Source organism: Tenrec ecaudatus, chromosome 8 (assembly GCF_050624435.1).
Source record: "Tenrec ecaudatus isolate mTenEca1 chromosome 8, mTenEca1.hap1, whole genome shotgun sequence".
Classification (NCBI taxonomy): Eukaryota; Metazoa; Chordata; class Mammalia; order Afrosoricida; family Tenrecidae; genus Tenrec; species Tenrec ecaudatus.
In genome coordinates, this window is record NC_134537.1 from 30,946,054 (window position 1) to 30,961,457 (window position 15,404).

General features: G+C 44.5%; 1 protein-coding gene and 1 pseudogene across 14 annotated transcripts in view; one reads left to right on the top strand and one right to left on the bottom strand.

Moving 5' to 3' along the window:
• Window positions 1-15,404, top strand: part of LPP (LIM domain containing preferred translocation partner in lipoma) — a 792,938-nt gene that overhangs the window by 367,409 nt on the left and 410,125 nt on the right. The gene's annotated exons all lie outside the window — the stretch shown is intronic.
• Window positions 15,146-15,263, bottom strand: LOC142455929 (5S ribosomal RNA; annotated as a pseudogene).

Consider the following 15,404-nt stretch of genomic DNA (forward strand, 5'->3'; position numbering starts at 1 on the left):
AGTCACTGGGAGTTTTACTTATCCCACAACCTCTCCCCGATCAAGTGTGTTAGTGGTTTCTTCAAAGCGGAAGCAACGTTGTGTTTTTTTTTTTTCACGTACAAAAATTAATATAAATATGTCAGACAATGCTCCATGTAAGATGATGGGTAGTAATCTAAACTAATGTTTTCCACTTCCATCCCTGACTCTAGTAATAGACTCAAAATGAAGCCTGGATGTCCGTCTCCCACTTGATCTATATAGAGCGCAATGTTAATTGCAATCTTTTTAGCTGCATTTCAAATCTCTGTTATGAATCTTTTCATACATTAAAGTGAGCAGCCTCATCATTGATTAGTTGTAGCTTTGTTTTCTCCTTTTTGAACATTTTATTCCCCCCCCCCGTTATCATACTTGCTATAATTCCTAAATCCTTATATATCTGAAAATGACTTATTTTTTCCTTGATATTTTACTACAAGTTTGGTTGTATGTAGAATTTTCTGACCAAACTTTCTTTACCTCAGTGTTTTAAAGCATGTCTCCGCTATCATTGAGTATAAGGGTGCTTCAAAAACTCTTTGAAAATAAGGAATGGAAAGATAATAGACTGTATCGATTGTGATAAGAGTTGTACAAGCCCCCAATAAAATAATATTTAAAATAAATAAGTAAATAAAATTTTAAAAAGGACAGAAAGAAAAGATAATAGATGTTTTCTGATATGTTATCACTTTCCTCATATTTGAGGATAGATAAAAGTCAGATGTCAGTTTGATTCTTTTGCCATTTTGTTAAAAATTTTATTTTAACAATTTATTGGGGCTCATACAATTCTTTTCACAGTTCATACATATACATGCATCAATTGTATAAAGCACATCTGTACAGTCTTTGCCCTAATCATTTTTTTCTCTTTTCTTCTTTTACATTTTATTAGGAACTCATACAACTCTTACCACCATCCATACATATACATACATCAATTGTATAAAGCACATCCATACATTCCCTGCCCCAATCATTCTCAAGGCATTTGCTCTCCACTTAAGCCCCTTGCATCAGGTCCTCTTTTTTTTTCCCCCTCCCTCCCCATTCCCACCTCCCTCATGTGCCCTTGGTAATTTATACCTCGTTATTTTGTCATATCTTGCCCTATCCGGAGTCTCCCTTCCCCCCTTCTCTGCTGTCCCTCTCCCAGGGAAGAGGTCACATGTGGATCCTTGTAATCAGTTCCCCCTTTCAACCCACTCACCCTCCACTCTCCCAGCATCGTCCCTCACACCCTTGGTCCTGAAGGTATCATCCACCCTGGATTCCCTGTACCTCCAACCCTCATATGTACCAGTGTACAGCCTCTGTCCTATCCAGCCCTGCAAGGTAGAATTCGGATCATGGTAGTTGGGGGGAGGAAGCATCCAGGATCTAGGGAAAGCTGTGTTCTTCATCGATACTACCTCACACCCTAATTAACCCATCTCCTCTCCTAAACCCCTCTATGAGGGGATCTCCATTGGCCGACACTTGGGCCTTGTGTCTCCACTCTGCACTTCCCCCTTCATTTAATATGATATATATACATATATACATATATATATATACATATACATATATACATATACACATATATACACATACATACACACACTTATATCTTTTTTTTTTTTTTTGCATGATGCCTTATACCTGGTCCCTTGGGCACCTCGTGATCGCACTGGCCGGTGTGCTATTTCCATGTGGGCTTATTTGCTTCTTAGCTAGATGGCTGCTTGTTTATCTTCAAGCCTTTAAGACCCCAGACACTATCTCTTTTGATAGCCGGGCACCATCAGCTTTCTTCACCACATTTGCTTATGCACCCATTTGTCTTCAGCGATCCTATCATGGAGGTGTGCAGTCAATGATATGATTTTTTGTTCTTTGATGCTTGGTAACTGATCCCTTTGGGACCACTCGATCACACAGGCTGGTGTGTTCTTCCATGTGGACTTTGTTGCTTCTGAGCTAGATGGCCGCTTGTTTATCTTCAAGCCTTTAAGACCCCAGTCACTATCTCTTTTGATAGCCGGGCACCATCAGCTTTCTTCACCACATTTACTTGTTCACCCACTTTGGCTCCAGCCGTTGTGTCGGGAGAGTGAGCTTCATAGAGTTCCAATTTAATAAAAGAAGGTATTCATGCATTGAGGGAGTGTTTGAGTAGAGGCCCAAGGTCCTTCCACCACCTTAATACTTGACCTATAAATATAGACACATAGATCTATTTCCCCATCCTCCTATATATATTTGCATGTACATGTCTTTGTCTAGACCTCCATGAATGCCCTTTGACTCCTAGCTCTTTCCTCCATCTCCCTTGACTTTCCTCCTGCCCTACTACCATGCTTCATCACCACCTGGGCTAGAGTATACCTCTTCTCTAAGCAACCTTACCCTTGATCATTTCCCACCAGGCCTGCCACTCCCCCTTCTCTACCATTTGGGGTCCCATGTTTTTCCCTTGTCCCTGGGTTTGTTAACACCACTTCCTTACCCCCCTACCCCCCACCCCAAGTCCCCCCAGAACTGTCGGTCCCGTTGTTTTTCCTCCAGATAGTTCATCCAGCCTGTCCTATTCAGACAGACCTGTGAAGTCACTAACATGCACGAAAACTAGACAGAGGAAAACAAAGCAACAGTATACAACCAGACAACAAAACAACAAAAACAAACCACTGACAAAGAACAGAACAAAACAGTTCACAAGAGAAAAGCTTGTAGTTAGTTCAGAGATCGTTTGCTGGCCCTTAGGAGCGTTTTCCAGTCCAGTCTGTTGGGGCACCACGCCCTGGCCCCAAAGTCCACTTTCAGCATTCCCTGGGGACCTTGCCACTCCATTCCCTTGCTGTTCCGCTGCACTCCCCCAGTGATTTGCCTCGGTGTGGTGGGATCAGGTCAGGTGCAATTCCCACACTGTGTCTCCGGTGCTGTCCCCTGTATCGCCCTTAGTCACTGAGGGGCATCATGTCTCATAGTAGGGCCAGCCATGTTGTTCTCTCTGTGGACTGGCTGCTCTACTCAGGAACATCATCATCACGGCCTGGTGGGCCAGGCTGTGCTCCACACTCTCCTCCTGCCCCTTCATCTGCTCCCGTGTGCTCTGATCAAATATGTCCATCTCCCAGAGCTGCAGAGTCAATGTCGTCCTTTGGAACAAATTCTTTTCGGGTAATGGGCAGGAATCCACTTAATTTATGGTGCTGGGGCCAGCCTCCCAGACCTCTCCACCAGTTCCCTCCTCCACTCGTGGATATTGCATTCACACCTTGCGACACTGGGTTGAAGTCTGGTCCCACTTTCCCTGTGGAGATATAAACAATACCCTCCCCTTGGGTGAATTAATGCCCCATGACCCCACTACCCTTTTCTTCCTTGTATTCATCCTTTTGTTTTCCTTTCCCCACCTCCTCCACCATTGTCTACCATGTACATCCCTGGTTTTGGTCTGGTCTCTTCCATACTACACCGTCTTCACCCCTAAAATGTTTGTATACAGTAGCTTTTTTCCCTATGCCACTTTTGCTTTTTAAAAAAAATTTTTTTTTTAATTCTTACCTCAGCGGACTCATGTTGTACTTGTTATCATTATTTTCTTGTTCGGTATCTCAAGTTTGTATGTTGCAGCAATTTTATTGCCTTCTGCCTATGTACAGATCCCTCCCCACAGTGTTGCTACTCAGAGTTCAGGAAATCTGGTTAGAACAGTCTGACTGCTCTTTAGCCAAAGGGTCGTTTCTGTGTTATTTGAGAGAGTATAGTTTACTTTTTTGTATATATCTTTCTTCTGTGTGGAAATGCAACAATATGATAACGGATTTCTTCTCTATCTATTGTGATTTCATATCATAGCACTATTTTCTCTATTGTAGAACTGCTTTTTTATGAAAACCCAGTTTTCAATTGTTCCGTGACATGTAGGACTTGTGCTGTTTGGAACCAACCTTCCTTCCTTCCTTCCTTCCTTCCTTCCTTCCTTCCTTCCTTCCTTCCTTCCTTCCTTCCTTCCCTTTTTGTGTGTGGTAAGGGCCTACATTTTACTTGAATGTCTAGGCAGTGAAGTATCTCTTCTTTATAGCTTTGTGGTGATTTGCAATTTGTGATATAACTTCTATGATTACATTTGATCTTTAGGAAACTTCTGGGAAGCAGAAAAGCAAAAATAGTATTTGACAAATGTGGGGTGGGGAGCTCACAGAGGTGAGGCAACCTGTTGAGATTTAACAACAAGCAAGATCTGGAAGCTGTAATTATGTTTAAGTGGATAAAAAACAGAAACAAAATGCGTTTGGGGTACTATTAAGCTGCTTGGCGTAGTGTCAATTCGTTTCCAAAAGGAGAAAGAACGTGTCGTTTAAAATGTTCAAAACACATCCAGTGTGATTAGCATCCTGTGGCCCAGGGCCACAGAGCTAGACCTGTGTCCTCCCTGTATTTCAGTGGGGGGAGGCCCAGCTTCCACCTCAGACTCTGGTGTATTCTCTGGCCAATCCTCTCATAGATTGCACCATGTGCTTCTGATCCATGGATTTAGAAAGGAAGTCCTGTTGGGCTCACAAATTCATTTGTTCCTTTGTAATTTACATAATCCTCTTCACATGGGCATAAAACATCTTGTTCTGCAGGGAGGGGTCACGAAGAGGAAATTGAGTATGCCTGCACTGTAGACCTGGGATATTGACATGTTGTATTTTAAAATATTTTGAAACTCGAATGCTTAGGGGATTTTTTTGTGTGAAAAATATGTATGATTGGTTTTGCTTCATCCATTCGAAGGTGATGGCTTTGTACATGCAGGTAAAAGGTAAATTGTGCATAGTGCACACACCGATATTTGAGGAGGGACTAGGCTGTCATCATCCTTACCTTTTTTCACTCTTAATAAATTTTGCCTCTATCAAGTCTTTTAGGTTTAAACTCTCAAGATAGAATCTTTACTCCCCGCACCCCCACATGAAAGTTGCATAGACTTTATTTCTGATCCTGTAAACAGTCTTTGTGGAGTGCAGGATGAGGAAAACCGCATCATTTATTAGTGAAGGAACTGAGGACCAGCGAGGTTCAACAGCAGTCTAGGTTTCCATGGTACTGAGTGGACCAGGCAAGAGTCAAACCCAGCATTTTCCGGAGTCATGTCCATTCATCTCTCTCTCTCTCGCCATCTCTGCTTTTTTGTTTTACTCTTTCTATATATTCTTTGAAGGAAACAAAGCTCCAATTATTACTTTCCTCCCAAAGCATTGCATTATTGGGTGAGTTCTTGTTCTTGGGAAGTTTGGTACACAAATCCCTGTTGCGATATTGTCTTCAGCCTCATTTTTGTTATTGTCAGAATCTGCATAGAATGCACTTAGGCTTCAAAAAATACCCAGATTATATAGACCTTTGAAATGGAATTCTTGCCCAAATGTTATGTCTGGTTTTGTATTTACTTAACCAATAACATTGAGTAAAAACCATAAAAGTCCTCATTACTGTGGAAAAAGTAAAGTTGATGGTACTTGGTGGGGACAAATTTTTTTTCTTCAGATAGAAAAGAGCTGATACAAGGGGATCCACTGTACAAGACATATAATTTTCACTGTTAGTTTTGAGTAACGAGTTTGGTTGATGAGAGGGGAAAGGGTAATTAGGAGGAGCTCAAAAATCCACTCCTTTTCCTAGACATTTTCTTATGCTGTTTAAACCCTCCTGCGCAGCTTTCTGCTCCCGTACAGAGTGGCAAGCTCGGAAACTCAAAGGGCTGTTCTACCCGTTGCTGCTATGAGTGGGCTTCGACTCGACGGCAGGGAGTTGGGTCGGTGTGGGCCCATCCTGCACTCCCCTTCTGATTTGAACTGTACAGGGCACCTCAAGACATGCGATTTGGGTTAGTTGATCAATGAAAGTGAAATCTTAGTTTCTTTAGCCCTAAAACTATCTGACCAATCCTTCCCCTCCTAACTTTAGAACATATTTCCCCCCTCCCCCTTCCTTCCTTCTTTTTTCACTTCCCTTCATCTTTTTTCCTTCCTTCCTTCCTTCCTTCCTTTTTCCCTCCCTCCCTCCCTTCCTTTCTTCCTTCTTTCCTTGGATCAGATGAAAATAACTCAATGGACAGCTCTTTCCAAATGAGGAAATAAGGACTTTGTCTTTAAAAGTAGATTTTGGTTCTATTACTTCCATGTTCTTGAATTTTAATCCTACTAGGATTTCTCTCACCTCCCCCCATGACTCTTTCTAAGAGCAGTAATTTATTGCCTGGCCTTTGAAGGGTGTATCTGAGGATGAAGTAGATGTTGAAAAGAGAACAAGTTATCTCCCCGCCACCCTTGTATAAAAACGCATAGATTCCCACCATGGCTTGCTGCACCATGATGCTCAGTTTGAGAGCCTTCTGCACATCCGTGTGCGAATACCATGGAGCACCCGACTCAGAGAGCCCATGAAACTGATGTTTTTCACAGTGTGCATACACAGGACTCCATCATTTTTATGATCATTTTACATCAAGTCATTTTCTAAGCTGTTTGGTGCCTAGAGGATTGTTTCATTTCCCTTCAGCTCACTGAAAGTCGTTCAGGGACACTTCAGTTGGTTTTCTTTTGACCCCCTGGGGTTAGAAGTCAGTAGTGGGACACAGCAAGCCCAGAGAAGTGTTCTCCCAGTTGCAGCTAGATTACAGGAGGGCAGGGACTCTCTCCATTGGCATGGATCCATATGGGTTTCCCATCTTCTCAACTGGTGGCCTTTTGGGGACAGCTTGGACCTCACTCAGGCAGGTAAGCTCTTGATGATTTGAAACACGTTGCGGTCTCCTTTGACTCCGATTAAAGGGAACTTCCTTGGTTCTTCAGTGGGTGCTCTCTGAGGCTACTTTTCTCTCCATCACCAGGCACCCCCTCTTTATGTCTAGCATGCATTTTCTGTACCGTCCGGGTGAATTCCCCTTGGCACCCTGGCATCTCTCAGTAGAAGGCAGGAGTCTCCTGGAGCCCACTCCGTCTCTGTGTATCTATGGTGAGGTGAGCTGGTTCTGATTTAGCACTCTTGTCTTTTAACACTACTGTGCCATTTACCCAAGCGATCTTTCCACAGGGGAAACCTGTCTCTTCACATCCACTTGGTCACAAGTCTGCTCCTGCCCGCTCCCAAGGCTGGCCTTTCTCCGGAGACAGCACCACATCTGTCCTCTCTCTGACACTGCACATGGGAACCATTGTTGATATGGCCCGTCCTGTTCTTTAGCGCACTGGTTACTGTTGGCTCCTAGTTACTGACTTGGAATGACTCTGGAGCCTCTGCACTTTCCCGCCTGTCAACAGGGCTCTTTCCTTCCCCACCATCCTGGGATTCCCTGGTTCTTTCTTTTTCCATTCCGACACACACACACACACACACACACACACACACACACACACACACACCAAACAAAACTCACGGCCATCAAATCCATTCTGACTCCTGCTAGCCCCTGGGTTGCAGAGTAGAACTGCTTGTCTTGTGCCTCTTTGCCTGTCCTCTTTATGGAAGCACATTGCCGGGCCTTTGTTACGTACATCACCGGGAGGGTTTAAACTCAAACCCTTTAGATTAGTTTAAAACAAAAACAAAACACTCACAGGCATAGAGTCAATTCTATCTGGTAGCAATCCTGTATAGGGTCTCCAAGGGATCCCGCTGCCTCATCTTTCTCCCCCCCAAGTAGCTGGTGGGTGTGAACCTAGCAGCCCAAGGCTTGGTCTGCCCTATCAGGGTGCACCCACGAGGATGCCTTCTGGCTGCAGGACCCTGGTCAGTTGTTCCATTGTGTGGCTCCGTCTACTCTGACTCAGTGCGACCCTGTAGGTCAGAGAGGACCGCTCCATGACGTTTCAACCGCTGTCATCTTTCTGGAAGCCGACTGCCACCGTTTCTCCACAGAACAGCTGGCGGGTTCAAATCACCCTGATCCAGAGAGTCATGAAAGCCTGCTATTTTATTTCTCTGACTGCACCTTTATTTCCTACCGCCCTTTATTTCCTACCGCCCTCCTTAGACTCATTGCTCTTGGGAAGCGAGGTGCTCCTGGTTAGCTGTACATGCCTCTTCTCTCGGGATGGTTCAGAACTCTTCCTCCTTTTCAGAACCTATTCTCAGTCCTCATGGGTCTCTGGATCCACCAAGGCCGGCTTGTCCCATCTCTCCCTTCTCTGCACCCTGTCTTTCTTGACTGCACCAGATGGTCTGGTGTTGGGGGCCCAGGCCCCAGTACCAGAAGCCCTCCTCCATCAGGATTTTCCCAGCTGACCCAGGAGCCTCTACCCAACCCAACTTTCCTTGCAGACTCTCTCAGTTCATGCTATTTTAGAGAGTTGTCTCTGTGGGGCCTGCCCGAGGACAGGCACCGTGTGTTTGGCAGGCACTGGTCTATGCTGGAGGCCCAGGGCATGCTAATCCTGTGGGGGTGTTGCCACCATGTGACTCTCTTTTAGGGGTGGTGGAATTATTTCACATTTGTACATAATGCCCCATATGATATTTCAAAATATCATATGGGGGATGAATAGAATTTTAATGTTAAGAAATACAGTATTCATGTAATGAAATTGGAACCTGGCCTCAGACTATCTTTCAAAATATAAGATGTCGAGAGGGTTTAGAATCTCAAATCCTAGTGCCTGAGGTTTGGAAAGGGTCCTGAGCCAGCCTATCTGTCCTGATGAGGAAATGGACATGCGGATTTCTGAGGTGAGTTGCCCCCATCTCCCGCTGCAGGTCTCTGGCTTGACTCTTTCCATTGCCCTACAGTTTGCCCACTCTTAGAAAGTACCTGAGGACTGGGTCGCATTTCACATGCCTGCATAGTCCTTGGACTCTGAGGGGACCCGAGGTGGCTTCTCGGCTGATAATTTGTGTTTTGTTTGATTTGTCCATTTTGGGAGTTGACAATAGGAACTTCTGGGAAATGCCTCTGAGGTGTGGGTGTATCACCTGGTTTCTACGGGTGTCCTGCATGTTGTAAGCATGCCCCACTTCTCCGCAGTGACTCAGTGTGGTGGGGGAAGGAAAGGGGAGAGGACGTTCTATGCATCTTGAGCAAATCAAGGTTCTCTATTTTTAGCCCTTGTTTGGAAAATACAGCCCGTGTTCGTGGTCGTCTGGCATGGGTTTCCTTAGTGCCATTTCAAAAAGGGGAAAAAGAAAATATGGGCATTTCTCTTTTTGGTAGTGAAAATAGTTTCTGAGAGAAATCACATCCGTTCCTGCTTTTCCTCTTAGTGAAACCTCAAGCCTACTAGGCACAGATTCCCCACCTCAAATATGCATGTCAAAGGCTCATGGAGAGCAAGAGGCTGCAGTCAGCAAGATGTGGTGTGGTGCTCCAGGCAGGATGGAGAAAGAGGGGACAAAATGGTGACACCCCTTCTTGTTCAGTGACATACTTGGCCAGATGTTGCCCCCTGGAGAATACTGCTACTTGAACTAGGTAGATAGAGGTGTGCATGAATACAGGATTATTATTAAAATAATTAATTGTAATAATTATTAAATTAAAATTTTAAAAATATATTTAAATAATTATAATTAAAATAACCCTGTATCTTCAGTGTTTCTTCTGCATGCGTGCCTTTCCCATCTTTGCTTGTTAAGAATCTTCCCTGAGTGTCCTACAGCCCTTCCCAGTATTCAATTGGATGAACTCCTTTTGGAGTTTTGATGGCTCTTCTGGCCCCGCTCCCCCAATCGGAGACAACACACTATTAATTAGTGTTAGGTAACAATAAAGAACCATGGACATGAGGACGGTGAGACTTTGTCTCATGAACTTCGACCACGCAAAACGGAGAAAACAGTCCGTGGAGGACACCGTGCATTGTAGAGGGCGAGCGAAAAAGAGGAAGAGCCTCACGGAGATGGGTTGACACCGTGGCCGCAGTAGTGGATTCAAACATAGCAACAATTGATGAGGCATCGCAGGACCGGGCAGTGCTTTTGTTGAGTTATAACCAGGGTGGCTGTGAGAGAGAGCCCTCTCCAGGAGACCTAAAAACAATAACAGCTATGTACGAGGTGCATAAAATAATCTGATTGGCCTCAGACTTCTTGCTAAATGTAACATGATTATAGTGGTCAGAAGTGGCAAGGCCAGGGAGAAGCTGCTAGAACCCTGGCAGAGGGATTAGACCTGAATCAAGATGGTGGCGGGCACTAAAGATGGAAAAAGTGAGCTAGATCCCGGGGTAATTGGGAATGGTGGCTCTAAAGGGGGAGGAGGAATCCAGGACACTTTCTAGGAGTATGGTTCTCATACAGGGAGACGTGATTGTTTCCTGGCCCATTATTTTCCCCATAGGGAGGTCCTCAGAGAAATCAGAATGGAGGCATGGATGTAGGGTAGGAAGCTCATGAGAAGAAATGCTGGTATCCCTACGCCAAGACTGCCCTTCCTTAATGAGAGGGGACTCTGCACTCTGCAGAATTAAACAGTTCTGCCTAGATAAAATTGTGGCAGAAGAGTGAGAATGCGTTGCTATAATTAATGCTAATTTTGGGGTATCGCTGTATTGTTGTCATTGTTTTTAATTGAATATGTATTGAGCTCCAACAGGGTGCTATGAATAATGCCATCTTCTAGTTGATTTATCAGAACACTCAGCAGACTTTATAAACACCAATAAATGGAGACGCACATCACCCTTTGGAGGTGGTAAACGCTGCTGCCATTTCTATAAATGAGAAGTGAAGTAGATTGCGTTTGCGTTCTTGGCACCGTGGGTGAGAACACAGAGCTGTGGAACGGGAGAAAAGTATTTTCCCTGTCCCCGGGAATTGGGTTAGAATACATTAGTAAAGAATTATCCCTAAATGCGCTCCGAGTTGTGGAGTTTTAATTAAATTGTTCCAGTTATTGTTAGTACTTGGATTAACACCAGACAACCAAATTCTAAGCCAGCAGGTCTCAAAATTAGTGTGGCAGAGAATTGGGGAGAGACGAGTGTGGGGTGTGGTGGTTATATTCCTAGGCCCCGCCCCCAAAGAATTTTATTTGCCAAACCGGCACTTCTGAGACAACTTCTGTGGCAGGTCATTCTTTAGAGGAGCCTTGACTTCTTTTGAAATCACAAACTTTCCTTGTTTATTGGACATTTCTCTGACCACTAGAGTCTGGCTTCACTCTGAGACCTGTATGTATAGATGATGATCGATAGATCAATAGATAGATAGATAGATCCACAAGCATTCCAAGAACTCTCCTGGTCAGGTCTTGTAGTTTTCTCATTTACAGACTCTATGGCAAGTTAATAAGACCCACTGCACATGTCGCATTTGATCGTTTCCCCCGTACCTCCTCTCTCATCGTCTTCACTGAGTCTTTCTGGGTTGGTATCATTCCTTCTGCGTCTCCAGATGAGTCCCTAGGTGGCACAAGTAGATAATGGGATAATGACATGAAGGTTGGCAGTTTGAACTCACTCAGAGGTGCCTCCCAAAAGAAGGCCTGGCCATTGGCTCTCAGATGCCCAGTTGTGAAATCCCTCTGGTGGACTCTCCGTACATGGCACCTCTTGCCATGGGCTGGGGTGGACTAGTTGACAGCAGGCATGCTTTATGACAGACTCAAAATGTGTATGGGGCTGCATTCTTCAGGGATCGCGTGGTGTTGAAACATTAAGAGAGTGGGTATGTGGAACCAGGTTTTATGTACAGTCTGATGCACAGATAAACAGTGTTAGGCTATTGATTGAACCCGAAGGCGGGGAGTGAGCCTCTAGATCTGGTTTAAATAGGATATATTTTGGGGGGGGGGGGGCGGTAAACATTCTGTCAGCATCCGGAGGGAAGCAAGGAGAGGCGGAAATAACCAATTCATGGTGTCATTGTGATTTCTTTGCGATTTGTCTTGTTTCTATAATGCAGGCTGCGTACTGAGCTGTTGCTAAGCAAATGATAGACATATGATTATTGCTTGACTCTGAATATTTTATGGAAAAGGAAACATTTCTCAGGCAAGCCTGAAAGGACGCCTGAGCAGAATTTTGGAGTAGGAGAAGGGTTGGAAGTGGGGCTACAGATGGCGAGGCTGGAGAGATTGTTCCTTGCCTCGTTTAGACTTTCTCAGCCCTCAGCTAGCAAAGTGGCCCTCCTTTCAAAGTGCTGTGTTCATTTCTATTTCAATGGGTTGAAGGCAGAAATTTTTATGAGTTTGGACCAATTTGTCATGTTATGGATTCCCATTTCCCACTGGTTAAGGTGAGATGCATAACTTTCCGACTTGGCACTTGTACATCTTTTATCATGCATCCCTCCCCATAACAAGAGGATTCTTGCTGGGAGTGTTGTTGGTGTACATTGTCTGTGTACTGCCAAAAACATATGCAAATCATAGCATGAGCTTCTTCCCTCATGTGTAAGTCCTAAGACACAGTTACCACTGCCCACCCGCTCTTCAGCCTGGGGGCTGTTTATCTTTAAGCTCTCCACCCCCTGGATCAGGGCCAAGCTCCTCGAAGCCCTTGGGTGTACACACCTGTGAAATCTGACCAAGGCTGACCCTCTGAGTCTGGTCTGCCTTTATTCTCATCCAAAGAACCACTTGTAGTTTACAGGGACTGGGACGCATGATAGTGCTCCTCTTACATCTTTTTGCTCATGGGGTGAATGTTTTAAATATTTTTCTCCATCTGAGGTCTTCTCAGTTTTCTGATTTCACCATCTCGGATGTCTCTATTTACCTTCTCTCTCTTCCCTTGTCTTTTTTAACTCATGTTTGCTCTGTCCCCATGGCTTTCAGATATTTTCTCAACCACTTGGAATCTGCTTTATAGTGTAGTGATTTTCTGTGTAAAGTAACCAGCCTCATGACAGCAGAAACACTTGGAGGGCTGTGGTAGTTATATAATCTGATGTCCATTTGGGACTTGAGAGGATTAAAAGTCAAGGGGTGGAGTCTAGTCTGTCAATTGGGTCATAGCCAATTAGGCCTCTCTACAGGCATGGCCTTCTGAGGATTCTGGGAAATCCTATATTTTCCTACTTGGAGGCAGGAGATTCTGGTTCCCTGTGATACTCCCTGCTGACAAGGCTGACTCTCTGCGATACATCCCCAAGGAGAAGCTACGTGGACCTACCCTGAAGCAGCCCTGGGTGCTGGAGAAGCCACGCAAAGAGCCCTGTCAGTGCTTAGAGGCTTACAAGGCCACTGGATCCAAAGACTTTCTACCCACTGGCTCGTGAGCGTCCTGCATCTAGTGTCATTGCATGTGTTATGTGAGTCAGAAGAGGACTTTATAGATTGTTGTAGGAGATATGGGCTAAGATCAGACTTATGGACTTGATCTGGACTGGGTTGGGGTATTTTCTCAATGCTCGAGTCCTCTTTCTTGTACATGAGTGCCTATAAATTTGTCTCCCTAGTCTACCCAGACTAGCACCAGGGCAGAGGAGCACTGCTTTCCCTTTGCTTTCTTCCTAATGCCTGACATTAAATAACTGTTTTGGGGAGAAGTGAATGAAACCTGCACCAATGGGGAGCGAGAAGACAAAGGTGAGGACTGGGGCATGGCTTTGTCCTGTGCTAAGAGTCTGGCTGAGTTACTGGTGTTCAAATACTCTCATATCATCTCCAGTGTGAGGTCTAAAGGCAAAGCCTTTCCTCCATTTCCTTTTCTAACCTATGAATACAAAGGTTTAGAGGGAACTATTTGGCCCCCTAATTCTGGTTCTTCCACTCACTAGCTGAGTGACGCCAGAAGAGTCTCTTCTTCGAATCTTGGTATCCTCATTTACATGGAGTCCTGGAGGTACAAATAGTAAAGGGCTGTGCTACTGACTAGAAGGTTGGTGGTTCAAACCGAGCCAGTGGCTCTGCAGAGAGTCCCGGTGGTCTGCTTCCATAAAGATGGAATCCACTATCACGGAGTTGATTCTATCTCAGAGTCCCTCTGTTATGACCTTTCCAAGACTACAAACCTCAGTGAGCAAACAGCCTCATCATTCTCCAGGGGAGAAGCCATTGGGTTTGAACTGCCAACCTTGCCAGTAGCCATCCGATGCCTAACTCCTAGTGCCACTAGAAATATGACAGTCAAGAAATCCTAAGGAGCAGTTCTGTTTTGTCATGTGGAATTGCTAATGTCTGAATGGGCTGCCTGCTACCCAACATCATCTTCTTTTTTTCAAATGAGAAATATAGTATCTACTGCTTTGGCCGATTTGAGAGACTTTAATAAGATAATATGTATGAAAGTGGTCATCTAAAGTTAAGCCACATTCACTTCATCATGGTAGTGCAGAGGGAGTGTGTGTTTTGCACACAGATCCCAGCAGTCCCTGGGCCTCAGACCGTGTGCAGTGTATGTTATGGTCAGAGGAGCTGGTTGGTAATCCTGTTGGCTCATGAGATGTTTCTCAGAACTGTCTCCACACAGGAAGCTTGACAAACAGAAAATGATGAACAGATTTAAGGTACTTAGTAGGTAGCTGAGGTATCTTATCTACTTGGAAAATGTGATTCTTGTTATTTCAGGGTCTCTTCTTAGCCTCTGAGATAAGACAGCATGTATGATCTGTCTGCCCCCCCCCTTTCTGTTTGCTAGGATACCGTGTCCCTCACTGATCTTTTTCCATTTCCATTCATCAGCTACCCACTCCCAAAACAATATAACTGAATGTGGCTTCCTCTACACCGTTGTTATCAGTGACCTTATTTTTAAATAGGTATTTCTGATAGTTTCTTGTTAGTCTCACCTCTATCTCCTTTGCATATCAAAATAACATTAACACAAAAGAGAAAAGAGAATTTGTTTCTAATAAATGTCTATTAAAAACAAAGCAAACAAACAAACAAAAAAAAAACCCCAAGTTCACTGCCATCAAGTTGGTTTCAGAGTCATAGGGAATCCTATGGAACAGAGTAGAATTTCTCCTGGGAGGTTCTGAGATGGTGACTCTTTATGGGAGCTGAAACCCCCAGCTTTCTCCCTCAGAACTGCTAATGATTTCGAACTGGTGACCATGTGGTTAGCAGTGTCAGACCTGGCACAGTACATCATGTTGTTGTCATTGTTGTTAGGTTCTATTGAGTTGATTGCCACTCATAGTGACCCTATGTGAAACCGAAAGAAACATTGCCCAGTCCTGCACCATGTTTGTTTGCTCTTTTTAAAGCCTACAGCACCTGGTATTCCCAGGAAGTGTCCCATCAAGTACTAACCAAGCACCACTCTGCTTAGCTTCCAAGATCAGATGAGATTGGGCAAGTTCAGCGTGTTATGGCCATCGACCTGCACGATTCTTAACATTGTTCTTATGTTTGAGCCTATTGTTGCAGTCAGTGTGTCAAGCCATCTTGTTCAAGGTCTTCTTTGTCGCTTCGCCACTACATTACCAAGCTTGAGGTCCTTCTCCAAGGATTGGACTCTCCT